Source organism: Ovis canadensis, chromosome 2, assembly GCF_042477335.2.
Source record: "Ovis canadensis isolate MfBH-ARS-UI-01 breed Bighorn chromosome 2, ARS-UI_OviCan_v2, whole genome shotgun sequence".
In the NCBI taxonomy this organism is placed as follows: domain Eukaryota; kingdom Metazoa; phylum Chordata; class Mammalia; order Artiodactyla; family Bovidae; genus Ovis; species Ovis canadensis.
Genome location: NC_091246.1, coordinates 51178971 through 51189127, shown reverse-complemented (window position 1 = coordinate 51189127; position 10157 = coordinate 51178971).

Genomic DNA, 10157 nt, shown 5'->3' with positions numbered 1-10157 from the left:
ATACCCCAGGACAGCCTCTGTGGTATCTGCAGCAGTAGAAAGGGGGGTGTAGGTGAGGACTGGGACAGTAGCAGAGAGGACATAAATCAGACTCAACCCTTTGAAGTCACCTCTAGGCGACTGATAATAACCCCCTAACAAGAGAAGGGTGTAAATGTCTTTAGCACAGTTCGGTGTGATGGAAGGAAAAGAATTCTAGATGGAGGTCAAGACTCCTGATTTCTTATCCTGGCTCTCTTCTGACTTCCTATATGACCTCTGGGGCCTTGGTGTTACTGTTTATACAATGGAAGCTGGCAGATCATTGTTTCTCATTCTATGTCATGGAGCATCTAAGGGCAGAGTTGCCAGAATTAGAAAAAAACAAAATAACAACCACAAAAATGGACATCTATGCAATGTTTGGAATATTCCTATAGTAAAATATTATTTGTTGTTTATTCAGAATTAAAATTTAACTGTGAAATGAAAGTCACTCAGTTGTGTCTGAAGACTCTTTGTGATCCCATGGACTGTAACCCACCAGGCTTCTCTGTCCCATGGAATTCTCCAGGCAAGAATATTGAAGTGGGTTGCCATTCCCTTCTCCAGGGGAGCTTCCTGACCCAGGGATTGAAGCTGGGTCTCTGGCATTGCAGGCAGATTCTTTACTATCTGAGCCACAGGGGAAGCCCCAAATTTAACTGAGTGTTCTATATTTTATCTGGTGATCTCAGGTAAGTGTACCCACAGAAGATAAAGGGGGCTCCCCATGCCTAGTGCAGCCTCTACTGATGAAATGGACCAGAGCAGACTTCTCAACTCACACTGAATATTAGAATCACCTACAAATCTTATGCAGTGCCTAGTGTCCAGTCTCCTGTTGTTTAGTCCCTATGTCGTGTCTGACTCTTTTGCGACCCCATAGACTGTAGCCTGCCAGTCTCCTCTGTCCATGGGATTTTCCAAGCAAAGAATACTGCCGTTTCCTTCCCCAGGGAATCTACCCAATTCCTGAATCTACGCTTCTCCTGCTTTACAGGCAAGTTCTTTACCACTGAGCCACCAGGGAACCTCCAGTGACACGTCTGTATTTCAGACCAGTTAAATCAGAATTCTGAGGGTGGACTCAGGCATTAGTCTATCTTTTTTTTTTTAACTCCCCAGATGAGTCCAATGTACAACCGAGTTTGAAAACCACTGAACTAGAGCAAGGATTCTTAAAGTGAGGTCCCTGGAGCTTTCCTCGTGGTCCAGTGGTTAAGAATCCACCTTCCAATGCAGCGGACACATTTTAGATCCCTGGTTAGGGAACTAAGATCCCACATTCCACAAGGCAACTAACCCCATGCACTGCAACCAGAGAAAGCCCCTGTGCTGCAATAAAGACCCAGTGCAACCAAAAAAAAAAAAAAAAAGCTGAGGTCCTTGGACCAGCATCAGCCTCAGCTGAGAACCTATTAGAAATATGAATTCTGATTTGCAGACCTTCAGAATCAGAAACTGGGTGTTGTGGCACAGCAAGCCCTCCAGGACCTCTGCTGTAACTGAAGTTTTAGAGCCAGTTCAAAAGTTCCTTTGATGACAGTAGGGCACCTGATCAGCAAGTGGGTACTAGGAAACTGAATTAGTTGAATTACTTTGCAGTGATGCATCTTAATGGAGAAACTGCCTGAGCTCTGGCAATTGCAGCCTAAATTATGGCGTTTGCAACCTACCAAGTACAGTGACTGTTTCAGTCTCAAACTTTGGTCTGACGACACTCTTGGAGGCTACCACACCTGCCAGCATGTCAGACTGGGCCAGGAAATGCCATAAGTGGGCTGACGAAGTCTGAGGGCATAAAATTCTGGGTCAGGGAGAAGAGGCTTGGAGCCTGTGGACAACGAGGAAGCAAAAAGTGTGATAGAAAAGAACCAGACAGGGTCAGAGAGGCCGGAGGTCAGTCCAGGTCCCAGAGAGGCCTTGAGACACAAGGATAGCTCCAGGGCTGGTTAGAGTCAGGCACTACTTCTGCAAGGAGCCAGGGCCAGGGCAGGCCAGAGCTGAGCTCACCCGGAGGAGGTGGGGAAGGACAGCTGTTTTGCTTTGTGTTAAGAAGCAAGTGATGATTCAGAACAGGGCAGCATTTTTCTGCTGCCGGGGAAGTCTAAAATATAAGCCCACAAGCCCCGGCAGGCCTTTGTCCCACAGTCCCTGGTTGATCTGTTTTGGGGGTGCCAGGTGTCCAGGACATGTGACTCTCATGTCCTGGAGAGAATTCTGGAGGGCAAGGAACAGGGGCTGTGCACAATCTATTGCTGCCCACTCCTAGGGTTCGCTGAGCGCTGGGCGAACGTTAGGCCCTGAGTGACTGTGTGTGGAATTGAATCCAATAGAGATTCAACAAAGCGGGGGGTCTTAAATATGAATTATCACCTTGTGCCTTAATGAAACACACTGATGAGGAGCCACAGACATCCCACATGCAAAAGGACACTTGTTACCCCTGGAGTATCATTGCGACTCTCCTCCTGGCTGGCTGCCTGCCTTTCTCCCTTCTCTCTGCTCAGCACCCTTCCTATACGAGGCTCCGCTCCACCACACTGCAGGGAACATTTCAAAACCAAGGCACACAGGCAGCAAACACTGAAACCTCCCAGGTGACACTTACCTGGGTTCTAATGCCGATGATTTTGTGTGCCAAACTCTAAACCTGAGGTCTTTAATCTGATTCTCCTTATCTCCATAATACACTTTGGAGTTCCTGAAAAGGTACATGCGTGTGTGCTTGCTAAGTCGCTTCAGTCGTGTCCAACTCTTTGCAACCCCATGGACTGTAAAAGGTACGATATTACTTTAAGTCCTACAGTTGGGAAAGGGGTTTATTTCTTCAATGTTAAACTGCACACACACACATGTTCTTCTGATGCAATTTCCATCCTTTCACTTTGATTGTAATATTTAAAGACAATTTTTAAAAGTCACTTTCTTTCCATGCATAATTTTCTCCTGCTACATTTTATTTTTTCCTGGAATGAAAACGGTTGCCATGCTGCCATGTGAGACTTTCCTAGGGGGTGCATTGTTCTTAGCCAGAGCCAGGAAAGAGTTAAAGTTGTAAAGGACAGTCTGTCTTGTCTCAGTTTGAGGGTGGGGTGGGGGTGGAGACTACCCAATTGTCGGTCCTTCTTTTCCCCTCCCTGGGGCTGAGTGCAGGATGTTGAATCTCCCAAAATAACTCGGACCCTGTGAGTAAATGCCTGCCCAGAGCCTGCTTGGAATAGAAGATTCTCAGGGTCAGAGAAGAGCTTTCCCAATTAAATAATATGATCTCCTGGCTGGAAGAGAGAAGGGCCCAGCACCTTCCAAACCAGATGTCCGCTACCAAGTCGTCACTGGACCACAGGAAAACCAGGTGACAGTTGTCAACTGCTTTCCCCCAGGTGGCATCCCATAGAGGACTGTCCCCAAGGAGAGGTCTGCAAGGCCAGAGGGAGAGGTCCCATCAGACCCTGGGCAAAATCTAAGTGAGCCTCTCCATCACTGGCATTCCTGGAGATTTGGGGGTTTACGTGATGCTGTAGGATCGCCGCTTACTGCACATGCCCAGAAGTGGGAACGATTGGTTTTTGTGGCTTCCCAGAGTCACAGTGAGTGGACGGGCTCCTTCTGCCCAGGCCTTGAGCCCCCTCTGATCCCTCTCGTCCCAGAGTTCAGACAGTTATGGACTCAGAACAGCGTTTCATTCATATACTTTGAGTGTGGAGCTGGCAAAGCCCAGAGAGAAACATTGCTTTCCTTAGTGTCCTGCTTTTATCTTTATGCACAACTCCATTCATATTTCCATTTGTTCCCATTTGTGGACATTTTTGTGGCAGACATAAACATTTTATGTTATTATTAGGCTCTAACCACAAGAATCCACTTCTCCAGTGGACCAATTTAGCTATAAAGTAGCACATTCACTGTGGCCACGATGTGGGTCAGAGGAGCTTAAACTCTTAAATGTGCCTTAGGGTCACCTAGAAACTGTCTTAGAATTAGAGTGTGCACTGGCAACACATTGGCAAGAAGCTGACTCAGAGCCTCAGGGGCCCAAGAATCTGCATTTTTACATGAACCACAGCCGATTCTGCTCAGATGGGCCAACTGTCCCACTTTGAGAAGCTCATGGCTCCCACTTTGAGAAGTTCATGGCTAGTCTCTGATCCATAATGTAAACCAGCAAGTGGTGGGTAGAGGCATTTTTGACTTTTGTCCCCAAGACACGATGTTCAGAGGGTTGGACTGCCTGTTTCTCATGCAATAAATGTCCCTGCAGGGCGCCATGTCACCTCAATTGTGCATTCTACAGGACACACAGTTGTTCTTATTTATACTGAGCAAATCTCCCTCAGTGGCCAGTATAATGGATTCTAAGAAGTGGGGCTTAGGCAGGAGGTAGGGAGGAGAACAAATGTGAACACAGAATACAAGAGGATGCTGTGCCCAGTGGAGGACCTGAGGACTCAGGGGTCACAGGGCCAGTAAGTGCTGGACTCAGGTATGTTTGACTTAAAGCCCTTCTTTTTTCTATTCCTTGGTTGTTGTTGTTGTTGTTTGACTGAAATGGGTGCATTTTCAAACTTTTTCAACTATTTTTGGGAAAAATTTCAAACTACAGGAAAACTGCAAGAATAGTGCAATCAACTCCATAGACCCTTTAATTGTTAAGGTTTTGTTGCATCTGCACTCTCCCTACTCTTGGCAGAAACACGAAAACCAAAACCCCTTGACATGAGAGCTGTAAGTTCTGAAACTGGGGACTTACTGAGGACTATATCCCTGGAGACAGCCTCTCAGATAGCTCTGAGGAACTGCTCTGAAGAGGTTGGTGGTGGGGGTGGAGGGGGGGAGGTCATAGGATTTTGATGAAGGGGGTGCATGCAATTGAGAACACATCTCTACAGAAGGTTGCTGCTGGTCACAAGGAGCAAATGTCTCCATCAAGGATTACAGTGCTTTTCTAGCTATGAGAAGATGTAGGAAATCAGGTTTGTAAAATTTCCTCCTGAAAATATCTCACCCTCTGAAGGCCTGTTCTGCCAGTTTTCCAAGATCAGAGTGTCTCATTCCTGATCTCCATACTGAGCTCCTTTCAGGCTGTGTTAAAGGTCAGTGACTGCAGCGGCTAGTGACTTCATTCTTGTAGAGCCAGATGGTGAGCAACATTTTTTAGTTGTATCTATCCATCCATCTATGCATCCGTCCATCAGTTATGCTAATCCATTTGAGAATGACTTGGAAGTATCTGATCTACTCTCAAATATTTCAGCTCATCTCCAAAGAGCAATGGCATTCTTCCACAAAACTACAATAAAACGATCCCACTTGGGAAGTTTAACATTAACACATGATATCTGGTTTACTTTAACAATTGTTTATAAAATGTGCTTTGTAGTTTGTTTTTTTTTTTTAAGCATCCAATTCAGGATCATTCATTGTATTGAGCTGTTGCATTTCTTTAGTATCTTCTCATCTAGAGCTTGGCTTTCCAGTCATGATTTTTTGTCTTTTATAACACTGACATGTTTTAAGAGACCAGGCTAGTTGTTTTGCAGAAATCCCTCCATTTGGATTTGTCACGTTGCTTCCTCATGATTATAATCTTCTTAAGGCTCTCACCAGGTGAGGGTCAAAGTTGGCCTTTTGTGCTGTTGTAAGGACCAACGTTGGAAGAAAAGCAGCACAGAGTGGTGGAAATGAGTGCAGGCCTCGATGAACAATAGAACTGATGTTCAAGTCCTGGCTCTGGCCTCTAGCTGATTTACCTTGACATATCAGTCAATATTCCTGGCCCTTGGTTTTCTCAGTTGTAAATGTAAATGGTTCCTGCCTTGCAGGGTTTTATTTAACATAAATAAAAAATTTAGCAGATTATCTGATGTATGCTGCTGCTGCTGCTAAGTCACTTCAGTCGTGTCCGACTTTGTGCGACCCCATAGACGGCAGCCCACCAGGCTCCCCCGTCCCTGGGATTCTCCAGGCAAGAACACTGGAGTGGGTTGCCATGTCCTTCTCCAATGCATGAAAGTGAAAAGTCAAAGTGAAGTCGCTCAGTCGTGTCCAAATCTTCACGACCCTATGGACTGTAGCCCACCAGGCTCCTCCGTCCATGGGATTTTCCAGGCAAGAGTACTGGAGTAGGGTGCCATTGCCTTCTCCGTATCTGATTTATAATTAACTATAATTTCATAAATGGCAGCTATTATTAAGTCCTTAAATGTGACATACCAAAACACCTGATTTCCTTTTCCAACACGTCTTTCAGATGCACCTTTTTTGTGCTCTCTCATTTCACCTCTCTCCCATTTTAGGGCATCTCTGTTGTCACTGTCTCCTTTTGGTGCCCACACCCTGACTTGCCCCATAGATGCCACCACTGCTTGCCCTATAGTGTGGCCCTTGCCCTCATATTCGCCTGGCTCCCTGTTTCTTCAGTGCCTGAAATCTGCGTGCCTGGCATTCAGTGCCTCCCATCAGCTCACCTCATTCCACCCACCTGAACTTGCCTCCCACCAGTTTTCACAGGGAAATGTGGCTGCTCTTGATTGACTGCTAGCAAATTCTTCCTCTCCTCTGTCATCAGAGTTATAGATCCTACGCTATGCTCCACCCTTGGGGTGTATGCTTGTATCAGTTAGGATATGGTCATAAACACGAACTGCTCAAGGTATTTTAAGAAGGAAAGGACTTAATAAACGACATTAGGTCCTTAAAAAAAATCATTGGAAAGCCTGGACAAAGGTCAAGGAAGGCCACTAGCTTTTACAGACAGGAATTTGAAGGAACTCAGGAAACCAGTAGGAATGATCATAGCTGCCTCCCATCCTGAGGCCCGAGATTTTCAGGAAAATACTTAGAGACCACTGCAAAATGTCATGTCTGCCTAAGCCCAAAGTTTGACAGAGCCAGAGGCAGGAAAATCTGGCTTCTGCCTTATTTTGCCTTTCACATCTTGATAACTGCTTCTCCTTGAAGAACTGCTGTCTCTGAAGGCAGGGATTCTGGGACATACCCCTCCCAGGCTTCTAGCCCCTTGATAAAGGGAAGAGCATAGAAGGGTCAGGCTTCCCTGGTGGCTCAGCTGGTAAAGAATCCACCTGCAGTGTGGGAGACCTGGGTTTGATCACTGGGTTGGGAAGATCCCCTAGAGAAGGGAATGGCTGCCCACTCCAGTATTCTTGCCTGGAGAATCCCATGGACTGTATATCCATGGGGTCGCAAAGAGTCAGATGGGACTGAGTGGCTTTCAGTTCACTTTATAGAAGGGTTATTGCCTCCATCACCGGCCAGTGGAAGTCTTCCCTGGGGACTCTTCTGATGGAACTAGTGGGGAAGTTCTAGGGTCACATCTAGAAGTACATGAAACTGGTTACCTTGAAGGCCATCGTCCCTGACTTTTAGAGGAAACCAAGCTATGGTAGAAGAGAATGAGGCCCTCAAAGAGTGGAAAAGGAGTGAAAAGTGAAAAACATAGGTGCAGGTGGAGGGAGAGGGAGAACAGGAGGAGAGAGGAGGAAAGAGAGCAATGCTTGTGAAAGCTGATGACACTGGAACACTGTGTCAGCACTGGGTTTGGGCATACCCTTTGCCGCTGCTGTCCATGTTCACCTCAATTATTTCAATTCATACCTTTCTTTTTTGTCTAAGCTCATTTATGTTGCAGTTACTTGCAACCAATAGGGTCCTAATGAATAGCAGAAAAGAGATTAGTAAATATTACAGAGTCTGAGGGCAATGTATGCTCTGCAAAATGGTAGGAAAGTGCTGCTGCTGCTGCTAAGTCACTTCAGTCATGTCCAACTCTGTGCGAACCCATAGACAGCAGCCCTCCAGGCTCCTCCATCCCTGGGATTCTCCAGGCAAGAACACTGGAGTGGGTTGCCATTTCCTTCTCCAATGCATGAAAAAGTGAGAAGTGAAAGTGAAGTTGCTCAGTCGTGCTCGACTCTTCGCGACCCCATGGACTGCAGCCCACCAGGCTCCTCCGTCCATGGGATTTTCCAGGCAAGAGTACTGAAGTGGGGTGCCATTGCCTTCTCCGAGGAAAGTGCTAACAGCGCCCAAAAAAGATAATAAGAGAGTTTATCTCTCTTTAGTCTTTTATCTTGGAAATATTGTTTTAGCCATAATTTTTTTCTTGGCTGTTACTTCCCTCCAGAATACTCCTTTTTTTCCTTCTTGTGATGCTATGATTTATAATAAGAAATACATATATATTTGGTCTCTGTCGTGTTCCTGCCACAGAGCTCCTAAATATCTTAAGTGTTATATCTTAAGTGTTAAGAGCGCAAAAGTAAGATGGGTATCTTTTGTTATTCTGAAAAAGCTCGTTTCAACCACAGCAGAGTTTATGTTAATGAGGTGACTTTTGAAAAGCTCCTCGGGCTGCAGACTGGTTGCCAGACGGACTAATCAGGTGATTAGAGTGTTGAAATTTTCAGCACCCCCTTCCAGAAAGGTGAGAAGAGCTGGAGGTTGAATTAATTATCAATGACAAGAAAATGGCAACCCACTTCAGTATTCTTGCCTGGGTAATCCCATGGGCAGAGGAGCCTGGCTGGCTATAGTACATGGGGTTGCAAAAGAGTAGAACACAATTTATTGGCTAAACAACAACAGCAATATTTAATCAGTCGTGCCTATGTAGTGAAAACTCCTTAAAAACTTGAAAGAATCGGGTTTGGAAAGCTTCTGGGTTAGTGAACACCTTTGCAAAGGCTAGTGTCCTGGAGAAGGCATGGAAGCTCTGTGCCCCTTGCCCTATGTCTCTTCCACCTGGCTATTCCTGAGTTATAATATTCTTTTACAATAAACCAGTAATCTAGTAATTCCTGAGTTCTATTTGCTGTTTCTAGCAAATTAATCAAACCTGAGGAGGGGTCGTGGGAACCTCCAAGTTGTAACTGGTCTGTCAGAAGCACAAGTAATTGGACTTGCAATTGACCATCTGAAGGGCTGTTCAGTCATTCAGTCGTGTCCGACTCTTTGCCACCCCATGGACCATGGCATGCCAGGCTTCCCTGTCCATCTGAAGGGGGAGAGGTACAATTTTGTGGGACTAAGCACTTAATTTATGGGATCTGATGGTGTCTCCTGGTAGAGTCAGAACTGAGTTAAATTGCTGGATACCCAGTTGTTGTCACAGAATTGCCTGATGTTTAGAAAACCCACACATCTGGTGCCAGAAGTAGTGTAGTGGTAAAATGAGATTACAGGAGACACATAAGAGTATTTTCCTTTATTTTTGGCTGCACTGTGCAGCTTGCAGGATCTCAGTTCCCCAATCAGGGATTGAACCTGGGCCATGTCAGTGAAAGCCCAGAATCCAAACCATTAGGCCACTGGGGAACTCCCAGGAGTGTTTTTTTTCTTTACACTTTTGTTTCTGGAATACTTCCTGTCTTCTAAACATTAGTTCAAATCTGCTGTCTCCAGGGAGTCCTCAACTATTTGACCTCAATTCTGAATTCTTGAAGTTCTTGGCACAGAATAGTTGAACATTAAATTATTAAATTTTTTTGTGTATTTTGACTCTTTTTATTGATTCTGAACTCCTCAAGGTCATGGGCTACATCTTACATCCATTCTGTAATCCTCCATCTCCAGGCTTATCACCATTGACCTGTGCTCAATTAATACCAGGGAGTTGATGGAGTGATTGGACTGACTGCTCAATGAGGATGCTGAAGTTCCCATGGGCGATAGACTGGAAGAGTAGGCGTGGAGGAGATGAATCCTGTCCAGGTGCCAGCCATCCAGGAATAAAGAAGCGTTTCCAGAAAGAGTAATCAAGCTGACTCAAAAGTACTTGGCACACAGGTGTGGACCTTGAGTCCCAAGCAGCGCACCTCTTGTAGTGACCACAAGGGGGCGGCAGAGGGCACAGTCCAGGTATCAAGCTGTAGATAATGGCACCTGGTCAGCTAACAGCCCTGCTGGGAAGGAGATATGGGCCTATGTGATTTGCACAGGATAAAGTGGGCTTCTTACTAGAAGTCCTGAAACCAAGGTGCCTAGACCAAGGTTGGGAAAGCCAGAGGATGAACGAGTGGTTGGCAGACATCAATAACTAAGAATATGAGCTGGATTCTCCAAAATCAAAGCAGTGAGTGATCTTTAAAGATATCTAGATATTCTGCTGGAGAAGGCAA